The sequence below is a fragment of the Bombina bombina genome, chromosome 1 (genome assembly GCF_027579735.1).
Source record: "Bombina bombina isolate aBomBom1 chromosome 1, aBomBom1.pri, whole genome shotgun sequence".
Lineage (NCBI taxonomy): Eukaryota > Metazoa > Chordata > Amphibia > Anura > Bombinatoridae > Bombina > Bombina bombina.
In genome coordinates, this window is record NC_069499.1 from 713,389,996 (window position 1) to 713,405,609 (window position 15,614).

Consider the following 15,614-nt stretch of genomic DNA (forward strand, 5'->3'; position numbering starts at 1 on the left):
CGCTAATTTATTGTGCTGCTGGCAAATTCACCCGTTTACTGGCGCACGATCAATAACCACCCATTACAAGATCAGATCCCTGGTTAATTTTTAAAATGTTCCCCAATTGCCACCAAATTACAGTTTAGTGTGCCTTTTTAGTAATAACAAATGTGGGCATCTATTGTTTTTTTTTGTTTTGTTTTTTAAATCTGCACAAAGCAGTTTTTATGGGTTAAAGTGAGTGGGTTTGCTGTAAAAAAAAAAAAAAATAATCACTGAAAAGTGCCTTAACATTGAGGTCTATGGGGTACTGTGTGTTCTCTCTAAATATATATGTTTAGGCTTATATACATATATATTTGTGTTAATATGTGTGTATTCATATACATTTATTTATTGCTGCGTGACTTACCCCCTTCTCTGCGCTAGGTTCTCATGCTATGTCTCACGGCATAAGAACGAGGCTCCCATTGGAGCTTATGGAAGCATGCTCTTGTGAGCGCAAAGCTACCCAGCAATGCGAATGCAAGGTCATATTTGTGTGTGCTGGTATTACTGAGTGGAGCTCAAATATCACTCTCGCGTAAGAGATATTTTGCTCTCTATTTGTAATCTGACCCTAAATAAGGCTGCAGTTTTAGAACCTTGACTTTTGTTAAAAATAACCTTTTGTTCACTTTCAGGAATGCACAAACCCCCCAACCTAGCATGCCGAACCATTCCTCTGATTTAACTTGTGCGCAAAACCCTACAGGAATACACTTATTTTTCATGTGCGCTAACCCAACAAGTTATATTAAGGTGCATTTATATATATATTAATTATAAAATATTAAAAATATTAATAATGTACATATTATAGATGAACTTAATAATTTTAAAAAATCAATAGAATATATACAGGTATATATTTTACAGTAAGTATAATTATTAATTATTTTTTCAATATTTACATAACTCACCTTAAGATAACTAATTCTTCATGTGCGCTAACCCGACACCACGTTAGAGCAACAGCGCGAAACCCGAAGCTCATTACACATATTTTACATTCCAATGTTCTTCATATGGAAAACATTTTTATTTAAATATATATTTCTATATATATCTTATATATCTGATAGTGTTAATGTAAAATAAAAAAAATATATGTGTGTGTGTGTATATATATATATATATATATATATATATATATATATATATATAATCAGCAAATAAACAGAACCTCCCTCCCAAAGACAGCAACCTGGGTGCAAAAATGAAATAAATACTGTATACAAATAGAATGATGCACTCACAGGAATTTTAGACAAAAAATGTCAAAAAGTTTGACGTTTCTGGGAACCTTTTTCCCTTTCTTCAGAACAAAAAGGGGACATTGGTTCCCCAAAACGTCAATAAACTTTTTCACACTTTTTGTCTGAAATTCCTGCAAGTGCATCATTCTATTTGTGTGTGTGTGTATGTGTATATATGTGTGTATGTGTGTGTATATATATATATATATATATATATATATATATATATATATATATGTGTGTGTGTGTGTATATATATATGAAAATATATTTAACCCCTTCCTGCCGGGACTTATTTGTCTACATCGGAACACAAGTTAAAGTCACGCAATAGTTAAAGTGATTGTGTGATTTCAATGAAAGGATCGGGTTAGGGGGGGGGAGTGCCTATGATGCTAGGCACACCCTCCAGCCCGCGATCCCATTGTGCAAGCAGCCAAAGCTTCAGGATAGTCAAATGCTAGGACCATTCCATGCTGTCCTCATGGCGCTAAAGCCCAGTGCAGTTAGGACGGCATGGAACTTCCTAATGGCGGGAAGGGGTTAAGAATAAAAATAAAATGTTCCTGTATGTGAATAACATTGGAATGTGAAATATTAATAACTCCTGCCGGGTATGGTGCTGTGGGTTTAATATGTTGTTGGGTTAGCGCACAAGAGATAACCAAGTTTTTTATTTTTCTGTGCTCTGCATTGAAGTCTATGGGGAGAATAAGTAAGGGAAGTCACAATATCCGAACTCCTGTAGTTAACGTGTGTTTCGCTTGCACAAATCTTCACTTCTGGCAGTGTTATCTCTAGAGCAGAAAAACACAAAATATACAGCGCTAAAATCCAAGAAGATACCTATGCCACTCTCCAACTATCTCCCCCAAATAGATAATATATCAAACTAATACTCTAATGAGAGGGCGCTAAAGCTAAAGTAACTTGACACACCTAATCATATAAATAATACAAATAATACATACAATGAAGGTATGAAATAATCAATTTTACTCAGTATTATAAAAATGACAGGGACGTCTCCCTAATAAAGATACATATCTCAATACATAATAAAAAACATGTTACAAAATATCTATAAGGAATACCACCCTATTAAAAATATTGCGCAAAAAAATATTGCGCAAAAAATAGAGAAGTGTACAAAAAGTTGTTTAAAAATACGATTTTTTGTGAGTTTAGATCACTACATATGTTTTATGGTGAATCTTCAACTTATAATGTCCCTTTATCCGCAGTTAGTCCAATGGATCTTTCTGATAATTCAACAGGTGTTAGATCGATGTATCTTTGTTTATAATTTGTAAGTGTAACTTTCACTCTATAGCCGTAATATTTAACAATGTTCCATGTATATAACAGAGTCTGTTTAAGTACAACAAAGTGTGTTATTTTTGTATCCGTATATCACCTCTGAATGTGGACAGTTATAACAGTGACTCACGTAATGTTGCAGCAGCTCCGGTCAAATTGCTGCTGTTATCGGTCTGATTGCCTTTAGCACTCCGCTCTTTACGTATGTGAGGCTTGTCAACCTTCGGCTTTTCGTCCTCCGTAAAAAGACTCACCGCTCCTTGCGTATGAGAGTCCTGCTGGATCCCGGCTGACAGCCCCTGGGATGTAAGACACGCCGTTTCTTGCGTGTAAATGATCCGCTGTGTTCCGGTTCAAATGTAGGTTTGAGCAAACACCCGCTCTTAGCGTATTACACGCGCGGGCTAAAACTAGGTACCTAGTGTAGTGGGTTCTTGAAGTTGCTCACTTGTCAAGAACCCACTACACTAGTTTATTATTTATGTGTTATATAATATTATATTTATTTAAAACACTGATGTAAATGTAAAAACAGCTAGGTAAAAAAATGTTTTTATGCTTGTGAGGCAGTGGGGAGTTCTATTTATCAACCACTGGGCAAACATAAAAAGGACATTTTAACATGTACACAGACATACACATCCTGTTAACTTCAATATAAAAAGGCCAGCATTAGAAAATATTTTTTATATGTTACTGCTCTTTTTTATGCATGATAGCAATTGTATTTTACAGTTTATTGTACTGGCCCTTTAAGAGAGCAAACAAAAACTGTACTGTAAATGCTTGTGGCAAAAACTCTTCTTCAAATCCTTTGTTTTCAGCTAAGGAGCCTGTGGAATAACTTCCTCTATAGTGGTCACATGATCACTAGGAACAGGTGTCATTGTGAAATGGCACATATTGAACTGGCATAAAACCAAGGGCTACCTGTATTTACTTCATTTATTTTCTGTAAGTTAAAATGTATAATGGTGAGTACTGTTCTGCCACTTTCTGTACTCCTAGTTGAGTTGCTGCAAATTGAGCATATTGGGAGCAGTGAGTCATTTGTAGCTATGTGTTGTACAGGGACATTAGTGTAGTTTTCGGACACCTACTTACACTACTGCTTCACAGATGAAAGAATAAGACCCCCGGGGCAAGATGTCCAAGCACTGTTACTCTAATAACATACAAAACCTATTCTTGCCTAGGTCCACAATGCTCCACAAAATCTGACTTTTCCTTTAATTTGAATAGTGGATGTCTATTTGGGCCAACTAATACTATTGGCTTGGCATCCTGTGCACACAGCTCAGTGCCCCTTCTGCACAGACTTGGCATAGGAATCATTATTCCAGTAAAAGAAAAGTTTGTCCTGAAGACAATACGCCACAGCTGAACCGCATTCTCCTTTCTTCTAATATATTCCACCATTTCTTCTCGTGATCTGAATGTTTGTGGATTCTTTTTCATGCAAGAATGCAACATTTGTAAAGCTCAGTCAAAACTACAAGTTGGACACAGTTTTTTTTTTAGTTTAATATTTTTTTTGTATTGCACAATAAATCAGTGTATTATTTGTGTTTACCAAGGGACAACATGTTTGCAGAACTAACCTCTGCTCATCTTTGGAACCTTATTAAAGTGCTTTTGAAGCATTCAGTGGGTACATTGCAGAGTCATCAAATATTTTTTAACTTGTTCTATTTTTTACTGTGGCACATTTATAACAGCAATGCATGATGGGCTTCACCCACAATGCTTTCATTTATGTTCTGTTATCTTCCAGTTTTCTCTGGTTATTGTATTGGTCACGCAAGAATGAAACCATTGATTGGGTGCCAGGATTTGTTGCCCACCTGCATCTTATTAAAATGTTTATATGTTATTAGGAGAATTGAGAAGTGAACACTGCTGGTTACATAAAGTCTAAGGATATTTATACCAGACTTGACAATTAACAGGATTCAGAATTTCTGTTCCTACAGTTTTTCTCCTAGTGCTTTTTTTTTATTATTATTTTTTTAGGTTTGTCTACAAAAAATACCCCAACTTTTTTCTTTTTCTTTTTTCATCTGTCTAAGTTTAAGAGGACTTTATCTAACCCTAAAAGTTACACTGTATTTTTTCCATTTCAAGAACAAGTAAAATTGCAGAGTAGGGATGACACTTCTAGATTTTTATCTAGAATTGAGAGGTAGAGAATTTTAGAGAAACCTCAGATGCACAAATTGTATATAATATAGTAAAACAGACCTTACTCTGAAACTACTGAAATTGTACTGATGATATGGAACACTCTTTCAGTTATGGTAACATAACGTAAAATCAGAGGGATATGAGTTATAAACTACTATTAAACTCCCATTAGCTTTAAATTAGGAAAACAACAACACACAGTGCGCTACTACCCAGCTCAAACTATTAGGTCAAAGCATATAAGTTGCCATAACATATGTTTTCAGAAGCGGTTATTCCATAATAAATACTTAGCCACTTGTCAGCTTGTAAATGTTCGTTATATGTGTCCTTTTTTATTTGATACAATGTTGAGTCTGAATTAGTCTTGGGAGTTCCTTATATCCCTTCTATACAGCGTGTTCTATAGTGCAGGTTCTCAGTAAAGTCCCATCAATGACTCGTTTGGAAAAACAGCTGAAAAATATACAAAGATAGAGAAGCGCAGCACGCTCTAAGTGTAATCCGTATGTACAATAACTTCTGATGTCCCCTTCCCTGAGTATTACTCACAAGATATATCTGTACACAGTGCGCATTGGTTGTACACAACCATGTAGTTTGTTTGTTCCCACCGTTCGTCGGCTCCACCTCCTTCTATGTCGTCTGGATTGACTGTCCAACCGGAGGGCTTACTTCTCTTTCAAACCGGGATCCGCAAACAAGCATAAATGAAGAGGATGATACTCAAGTGTTACAATTGAACACGTTTATTACAAATATAGATTAAAATGATTTACAAATTTTCGGTCTCTCAGCTCACCAAACAGGTCTCACTAATCATGAGCCCCGGTAGCCTCCCTGAGACTTAGTTAAAAGAATATATAGAACTTTCTCTACGTACGTTTCGTTTCTGTTCCAGAAACTTTTTCAAGAGTCTTGAAATTTGTAAATCATTTTAATCTATATTTGTAATCAACATATAGGCCAGGGCTCAAAATGTTCACTCTTTCCTAGCCATTGGTGAGTGGAAATGTAATGGTGGCGAGTGAAAATTTGAATTTTGGGCTATGTACTAAAAATATTATATATCCTTGTAAGGGCAAGGATATGTTAATCCTTTAGGGCTGTAGGAACACCATTAGTGCTTAGATTGTTACTTCTGAGAGGGTAAACAGGGACAGAGAGAGAGATTGGAGAGGAAAAGTAAAAGTGGAGAGTAAAAAGTTATGAAAGAGGGTAAAGAAAGAGTGTAAAGTGAAGATATGGCTTGAGAGAGAAGGGAGATGGTAAAAAGAGAGATTTAAGAGAGAAAGGTAGTTAAGGGAGAGAGAAGGAAGAGATGATAATTATTAAAAGAAAATCTCCAGGTCTGCTATGGTCTTCAATGACTGTCAGCACTCTCTCACTTCAACAACTTCCTATCTCTATCCAGCTGTTGTCTTACCCAGAACCACTAAGTTGATGTTGCTAACTGCTATGCACTTATTTATGTTAATCTATTACTGTATGTAGCATTATTTATTTTGCTAAGGTATAAAATAAAAAATATTAAAAATGACTGCACAATGTGTTTCAGAATAGTTAAACATATGCAAAGAGGGGATGGAATAGTGGGTATGGTGTGGGTAGGATCAGAAGTGGTGAGTAACATTTTGGCCTTACAATTGTGTTTCTCTGAAAAGTGTTTGGGCACACTATGTGTGTTTGGGCACACTATAGATGAAGATAGAAGATGCCGTCTGGATGAAGACTTCTGCCTAGTTGGTTGAAGACTTCTGCCCGGTTGGATGAAGACTTCTGCCGCTTCGTTGAGGACTTCTGCTGGCTTTGTTGAGGATGGATTTCGGGTCTTCGGGGGTTAGTGTTAGGCTTTTTTAAGGGTTTATTTGGTGGGTTTTATTTTTAGATTAGGGTTTGGGCGGAAAAAGAGCTAAATGCCCTTTTAAGGGCAATGCCCATTCAAATGCCCTTTTCAGGACAATGGGGAGCTTAGGTTTTTTAGTTAGGAATTTATTTAGGGGTTGGTTGTGTGGGTGGTGCGTTTTACTGTTGGGGGGTTGTTTGTATTATTATTTTTTTACAGGTAAAAGAGCTGATTTCTTTGGGGCAATGCCCCACAAAAGGCCCTTTTAAGGACTATTGGTAGTTTAGTTTAGGCTAGGTTTTTTTTTTATTTTGGGGGGGGCTTTTTTTATTTTCATAGGGCTATTAGATTAGGTGTAATTTAAATATCTGATAATTTCTTTTATTATTTTGTGTAATTTAGTGTTTGTTTTTAGGTTTTATTTTACAGGTAAATTTGTATTTATTTTAGCTAGGTAGTTAGTAAATAGTTAATAACTATTTAGTAACTATTCTACATAGTTAAAATAAATACAAACTTAGCTGTGAAATAAAAATAAAACCTAAGATAGATACAATGTAACTATTAATTATATTGTAGCTATCTTAGGGTTTATTTTACAGGTAAGTATTTAGTTTTAAATAGGAATTATTTAGTTATTAATAGTAGGTTTTATTTAGATTTATTTTAATTACATTAAAGTTAGTGGGGGTTAGACTTAGGTTTAGGGGTTAATAAATTTAGTATAGTGGCGGTGACGTTGGGGGCGGCAGATTAGAGGTTAATAAGTATAATGTAGGTGTCGGCGATGTCGGGGGCGGCAGATTAAGGGTTAATAAGTATAATGTAGATGTCGGGGCGGAAGATTAGAGGTTAATAAGTGTAAGATTAGGGGTGTTTAGACTCTGGGTTTATGTTAGGGTGTTAGGTGTAAACATACATTTTATTTTCCCATAGGAATCAATGGGGCTGCGTTACGGAGCTTTACGCTGCTTTATTGCAGGTGTTAGGCTTTTTTTCAGCCGGATCTCCCCATTGATGTCTAAGGGGAAATCGTGCATGAGCACTTAAAACCAGCTTACCGCAGCGCTGGTATTGGAGTGCGGTATGGAGCTCAATTTTGCTCTATGCTCACTTCTTGCCTGCTAATGCCGGGTTTTTGTAAACCTGTAATACCAGCGCTGTAGGTAAGTGAGCGGTGACAATAACTTGCAAGTTAGTACCGCACCGCTCATAACGCAAAACTCATAATCTAGCCGTATCTTAATAATCCTTTTCAAACCTGAATTTTAACATTTTTGCTTTGAGGTTTTTTCCTATTCAATGTACTATCTGTATTATATTCTAGAGAATGGTTATTCTGATTCCCTTTTGGGACTGCACTACTATTTCTATGGAAATTGGTACTTGTTTTCAAGATTGTTTAGAATTTGAATATAACCTTAGTATAGCATATTCATGTACTGTTTATATTGGCTCAGCTTTATTTGTGGCTGACATTACTGTTCTCTCAGCCTTTGTTGAACAGTTAGCATAAGCAGTTTCAGATTCTTGAGTATATAACTCTGTTTGTTTACTTTAGATGTATTCATTTAATTATGTTTACTATATCTATTATTATGATTTCAAATATATTTTATTATCTCTCTCTTGTTAGGATAATAATTTATTTGATTTCTATTATCTCCACTATTTTTGGAGGTTTAGAGGGTTTTTTTCTGCCCTGCTTTTAGTCCGGTGATCTAGATCAGTTGGCGGATGTCCTGACTACAAATGCTTGTTCTAGATCCTAGGATCATAGATTAATTTCTCGGCAGAGTTATACAGCTCATTGGCCTTTTGAGGTCAATTTATTGTGTACCATTTATTTTGGTAATAATAACTACTTTTTTATCAGCTTGCTAATTTGGTTAACTCAGAGTGTAAGCACTAAAGAAGCGTTTTTGTTGTATCCTTCTGGAAGAAAAACGCTTTATAATTACTAGTTATTAGACTGCATGAAGGTGCAGTTCTCAAACCAGTCCTTCTGGTGGAGGGCAGATTAAATTATTTTTCGATGATCTCAGTCCAAATTCTATATTATTCTTAGGGTTTGAATAGATTTCTAGAATGAGACCTCCTATGGGAAGAATCTTTCTTTCTCAGTACACTCTATGATTTTTTTTCAGGAGTTATTATGCGATTATAAGGACTATTATGCCTTTTTGTTAAGGCCATTTCATGACCACTCCATTTTTTAGGTTGTTTATCCTCATATTTTATTTCATTCAGACCACTTGTGGATTTTCTGAGCTTTTCTTTTTAATCTTTACCAATTTGTCGCTTTCCATTTGGTTTAGTGACAGTATTATGAATCTTTTCAAAGGTTCGTGGTGCCCTTCTTTCTGTAGGGTATTGTGGTGCTTCCTTATTTGGATGGTATCTTGGCATTAGATTAAAGTTGGAGAGATAGCTCAGCATGCTAATGCACTGTGACTGAGCTCTGTAGCAACCTGAGGGTTGCAGGTTTGATTCCCGGTGAGGTCCATTCAGCCTTTCATCCTTCCGAGGTTGATTAATTGAGCAGCGTCTTAAGTCCCTTGTGGGTGATTAGACACGTTTTGCAAGTACCCAATACATACATATGAAAGAGCAGTATTCAAATATATGGACTTTTCTTTTTGTGGAATCCCTCATGAATCAATTAAGTTTTGTTTTTTCAAGACATGGTTAGAGGATTTAATTTACCTAAGAGTTTCGTACTTCTTTTTGGGTTTCTAGATAGATTCTGTGTTCATGTCTTTGTCTTTTTTGGACACAAGTCAATTGTAAGTGGCGTTAGCTTGTCTAACTTACAGTCTAGGACATTTCTTTCAGTGGCTATGTGCATGTAAGTTTTTAGGTCTCATAACTGCAGCATCGGGCGTGGTTCTTTTTGCTAGTTTTTCATCTAAGATCTCTCTTTGATTTGCATACTGAATCAATGATACAGGGTTTGTTTTTAAATATCACAGTTGATACTTTAAAATCCTAACACTACTCTCTCTGTTTTGGTGATTAGTTTATTATCATTTTATTCAGGGGGCCTCCTTTTGTTCGTCCTTCCGGGACTGTATTCTTATTGAATGCAAGTATTTCAGGTTGGGGAGCTGTCTGAGGGTCTTTTGACAGCACAAGGGTTTGGAAACTACAAGAGGCGAGGTTTCCAATCGATATTTTGGAACTCTGTGATATTTTTCAGAGCTCTTTCAAGCTTGGCCTCTTTTATGAGAGAACTTTTAAGTTTTTTGCTTTCAGACATTCAATATTACAACTGTGGTATATGACAATCAACAATAGGGACTCATAGTTCCTTAGCAAGTAAGAAGTATCTTACATACGTTCTTAGATGCAATTCATCTCCTGTTTATTTTCTACGATTTTAGACATTTTGGAGGTAGATTATCTCAGCCGTCAGTCTTTACATCCGGGAGAGTGGTGTCTCTATACAGATGTGTTTTCTCAATTTCCCAGGTACCTTTTCAGGTCCAGGGATCCTAAGGTGGAGATGATGGATGCATTAGTAGTGTTTTGGTTTTGTAACCTGACTACATCTTTCCGCCTTTGTTTTTTTCTTCCAAAGGTGATTTTCTATATCATATTGGAAAAGTGTCATGTGTTTCTGATGGTATCAGCATGGCCTCACAGGTTTGGTATGTGGATCTTGTTCGGATGTCCAGTTGCCATCATTGGCCAGCCCTCTTGTTTTAGGGGCTATTTTTCCATGTAATTCAGTATTTCTTTACTTTTGTAAGTCTGTGCTTAGCAGACTCGCTGTATAATACTAATTACAATAAAAAAGATGAAATACGGAGGAAAGATGGGCTACAACATACTTCCTAGTAAAATAAAAGGGTGATTAAATGGACATAAAACCCAAAATCTTTCATTCATGATTCAGATAGAACAGTGTTTCCCAAACCCAGTCCTCAGGACCCCTACTCAGGCCAGATATTTATTATATCTTAACTAGAGCACAGGTGAAATAATCAGCTGATCAGTAACCATGGTTACTAACCTGCTCTCACCCTTCAGCTGATTATTTCACCTGTGCCTTAGTTAAGATATAATGAATATCTAGCTTGAGTAAGGGTCCTGAAATTTATTTAACAACTTTCTAATTTACTTCTATTATCAAATATAGTCTTTGTTTTCTTGTTATCCTTTGTTGAAATGCAGGAAGTTAAGTTGAAGAGTGTGCACGTGTCTGCAGCACTATATTGCAGCAGTTTTGCAACAATGTTATACATTAGCAAGTGCACTAGATGGTAGCATTGTTCTTGTCATTTAGTGCTTCAGACCTGTGCATGCTTTCTACTTAGATATATCTTCAACAAAGAATAACAAGAGTATGTAAATTTGATAGTAGGAGTAAATTTGACTTTTTTTAAAATTGTATTCTCTATCTGAATCATGAAATTAAACTTTTGTTTTTAATGTCCCTTTAAGGGCACACATAATATATTTTTAGGGCTTATTTACTTTAGTTCCTTGCATAGTAAATATTTTGTTCATAGCGTGCAGTGTAATCAGATTAGTAACACAGAAATCTTGAGATACTAAGACATATTTTCCACCAAGTTAATTAAACTAGTACTTAGCACTTGGATTATGGCAATTTTTATTTTACCAGGAGGTAGCCAAATGTAAATTCCAACAATTTAACTCTTTATTTTGATTTGTTAACATTTGCAAAAATCCATCAAGTGGTATGTAATGAAAACAAAGTATAACAACCTTTTATTAAGACATCAGCTGGAGTTTTATGGTTTGAGAGGCAAAAAATTAGAACAATTGCATATACGATTAAAAGAAATATAAAGTGAAAGTTTTATAAATTTAAACCAAGAACCTAGCATTAAATGATTGCCAATGTACGTTATACATGTAGTATCATTCTAGTGTCATATGAATTGACATTTAAAAGAACCAACTCTAATTTTTACAGTAAGGAGACTTGCCAGTGCCTCCATAATCAATAAGTGCATCTTTGTTTAGAGTCCCATCCCACTGCAAAGATAAAGAAACTGTAATCCTTTCTTCTCAAATTTGCAAGCAATCCAATATTGAGGGCAGGATCAAAAGCTAGAAACTGCTGTGTACAGAACAAAAGTGCAAGTACCTTGCTGCCTCTCTTTCGCGTATCTAGAACCCCAGATTGTAGTTATTCATCCTTCACAGCTGTGTTGTTAGTCTGCAGAGTATCTTCTAAATTTTGAGATGTAATCACACAGGATAATTACCATCCTGGAAAGTTCAATAATGCAGTTAGGAACTGTAGGATGAGCCTATTAGGTAAAAAAAAAAAAAAAAGCTAAGATGCTGCCACTCTGCTGGTTCACAGTTGAGCATGGTACAGGAAGGAGCATGTCATGTGTCTCTTTGGTGCAAAACAAAAAAGAAAAAATAGGCACAATAAAGTAGATGTAATTATGGTGCAAGGGAACTAAAAAAGTGTCACAATACTTAATTAATAAAAAAAAAAAGTTGTTGGAAAATAGCACAACAAAAATATTGAGCTGTTGATAGGGAATGTGTGTCAGAATACTACACAAAGACAACCTGTATAAGGCAAGTGGTGCAGACCCATTAATCAGAATAGAAAAAATATAACTCTCAGTCTGAATAAATTGCAATCTCAGATGCCTGAAAGAATGGCAATGTCATTCTTTCAGACTGAGAGCTATATTTTTTACTTTTGTAATCAATAAATATATGCATTTTACTTCTGCGTGTATGAGCTTGTTGTTCAATTTTTTGTGCTGTATTCCAAGTTCTTTTTTAGGGTGTTCCCACCTTGATCTACTCTTTCTATTCTCTTCTTTCTATGAGTGTCTTGACCACACAAGTGCATCATGTCACGTAAATTCTCCAAGAAAGTACTGTATCTAGATTTGTTATATGGCACTCACCATCAGAGCACCAAGGAAACAATTTCACTTGTTTATGTTTGTTTTTTATTACATAAAATAATTGTATGACTTACATAGAATACAGTTTGATGGGGTTTCATGCAAATATACAATCTTTCATATGTTTTTTTTTTTATGGCTTTTATATAACTTTCCCATTTAACACTTTTTGTCCATAAACATGAATTACAGTTCAGGTTGATCTGTTGCATTTCTCTTTGAATAAGCATTACATTTAATGTATTATGTGACCTGTATGGATGGGTATTGCAGCAAAACATGCATGCACACAAGCGGCATATATTTTTAAATCTCGCATGTGTGTTAGCCCAAAGGTAAATTACACTGCTCCAACTCCTGCTTACCCCCATACCATATCCATAATATATATTTTCTACAGATGTTTAATTATGACATTTTTCACTGCCACTGATACAAAGTGAATCATTGCCAACAAAAAAAAATAAAGCAGTCATCTAACCCCATTAGTGCCACTTATAAGCAAAAGTAATACAAATCCCTCCACTTACATTACAGTGATTTACCCCTTTTCTGACAGTAATACAGGAATAATTTATTTAACCCTTTTGGTTGCCAGTAAGACTCAGCAGAAATTTAACCCCATTGACCCGCCAACTAATTGTGCAGTGTTTTAACTGCTTCCTGCAGAACAGTGGTTTAATCACTTTATGCTCATAACCCATTTTTGTTTATGTTACAGTACTTGAATGTTCTGCCCTTTTCTTTTTGCCTTGCATTCATCTTTGGAGCATCCATTACACACTACAGAAATATCTTAGTAGCCTTCCTAAGATGGCTAACACAATTAAGAAATTGAGAACTGTGCATATGTAATAACGCCTCACATGCGCAACTTCTTCAGTAACCATCTTGAATAAGTGTGAGCAATTAATTGTATGCGACCTAACAGACATTTAGGGCTTTATTACCACAGACATTGGACTTTAGCTCTCTTTGGTACTGTGTATCCATAGCTATTTTCTACCTTCCTAAAACCTATTATCAGACCTCATGTGACGCCTCACATTTAATCAATCATTTAACCAGGTCCTTCTACTTTTGCCTCTGTATATGTTATGTTCAAAACATTTTATTTTCTTGCATCCTGCTTTTTGTACATAAAATGCTGTCCGTTGTCTCTTCTTTTTCGCAGTACATTTAGCCTAATACATAGAAATTGTTGTTAATTTATTTGTGGTATCTTAAAGTCATAAAAATATGATCAGTAGAGGAAATGTTTTAATCACATATGGAGTATGGGGTACATGTATTAAAGATGGAATTTCATTTTAGATCAGTAAATTAAAATAAAATTGTACTTTCTCATCTGAATCTAAAAATCCTCCCTGCATATTAGTAAAGGGGCAGATGATATAGTTTCAGTTCCTCTTGTAACTTACTAAAAAACCCATCAATACATAAGTAAAAACAATCAATATATTATAAAGTAAAGCTGCCTTCTTTTAAGCATCATTCTTGATTGATGGTCATCGCCATAGCAGTGTGAAAATCCACCAATAGCCAACTGGTTGCTAGCACATTTAATTCTTAAAGGGACATGAAACCCACATTTTTTTCTTTCATGATTTAGAAAGAGCATGCAATTTTAAACAACTTTCTAATTTACTTCTATTATCTAATTTGCTTCATTCTCTTGATATACTTTGCTGAAAAGCATATCTAGATAGGATCCGTAGCTGCTGATTGGTTGCTGCACATAGATGCCTCGTGTGATTGGCTCACCCATGTGCATTGCTATTTCTTCAACAATGGATATCTAAAGAATGAAGCAAATTAGATAATAGAAGTAAATTGTAATGTTGTTTAAAATTGTCATCTCTACTTGAATCATGAAAGATTTTTTTGGGGTTTAGTGTCCCTTTAAGTTGTTCAATAACTAATTTACTCAGGCATTATGATTGCAGGGCATACACCCAGCCTGCACCGCATAAATAATAAGTGAGAGAGCAACATCAGTGAAAATGTGAGAGAGGTGAATTCTGAGGAAAACACTGGATTATCCAATTAAGGGCCAGATTACAAATTGAGCACTAAATATCGCTTACGCTAAAGCGGCTTCGCATTGCACAGAAGCATTGCGCTCACAAGAGTGCGTATCCATAGGCTCCAATGGTAGCCTCGTTCTCATGCCTTGGGGCACTTTTAGAAAATTAACTAGAGATCACTTGTAATAACTGGATGTTTACTGAGTGATAAATTAGCGGCCCACTTGTAATCTGGCTCTAAATGTTAAGGATGACTCCATATTATATTGAATATATGCTTCTGTTTTGTCAGTGTTAAACTACCTTATAAAACTGGTGCGATGCAAAGAATGATCACATAGTTTTATGTAAATTTAATGCTAACCCAATCTTACGGCCCAATGATCTAAAGCTCTCCGCTCTGGCAAAATTATTAAAGAAGTCTCATCAGTACTGCAAGGTCTGCAAATAATTTTAGAATGTTAGCTTGAGAGCGGTTTATCTAGCTATGCAGGGTTCAGGGTGTATACGAGAGACTCATACATTGCAAAATGAGTGATCTCTCTCCATGCTGGGGGGTGTTTGATCGTTAGGCCCTTAATCCTAAACCACAATATTTTAACTGGGCTGTAAAAATTGGATATTTTTTTGTGCCAGCACTTAAATTACCAACAGCAGTTGTAGACTTAAATATTTTAACAAATTTATGTTTCTTGAGTAATATCTGGAATTCTTGTCTGATAATATGTAGTCTTGATTGTTTTTACTACTTATAGGTAGGATCATGGTCTCTGATGTCATACTCTAATCCAAAATCCTTAATCCAGCACTCAGTGACCCATTGCACGCCACTCCAGAGCTCCACTCCAGGCTCTAAACAGATAATGAAAAATCCAAACTGAGTAGCAGCAAACCAATTCGTGTTTATTGTTTAACACAACAACAAATGCAGCAACGTTTCGGTATTACTACCTTAGTCATGCTAAAGTGCATAATGACATAGATTCTATTTATACCCATCCACCACAAGGTGGCGCTCAAGATACACATTCATATTAACCCTTAGTTA

The 15,614-nt window shown here is 35.5% G+C and overlaps 1 protein-coding gene across 2 annotated transcripts in view; it reads left to right on the forward strand.

The window, feature by feature from the left end:
* The window catches only part of SLC16A2 (solute carrier family 16 member 2), a 561,439-nt gene that overhangs the window by 336,018 nt on the left and 209,807 nt on the right, over positions 1 to 15,614 (forward strand). The gene's annotated exons all lie outside the window — the stretch shown is intronic.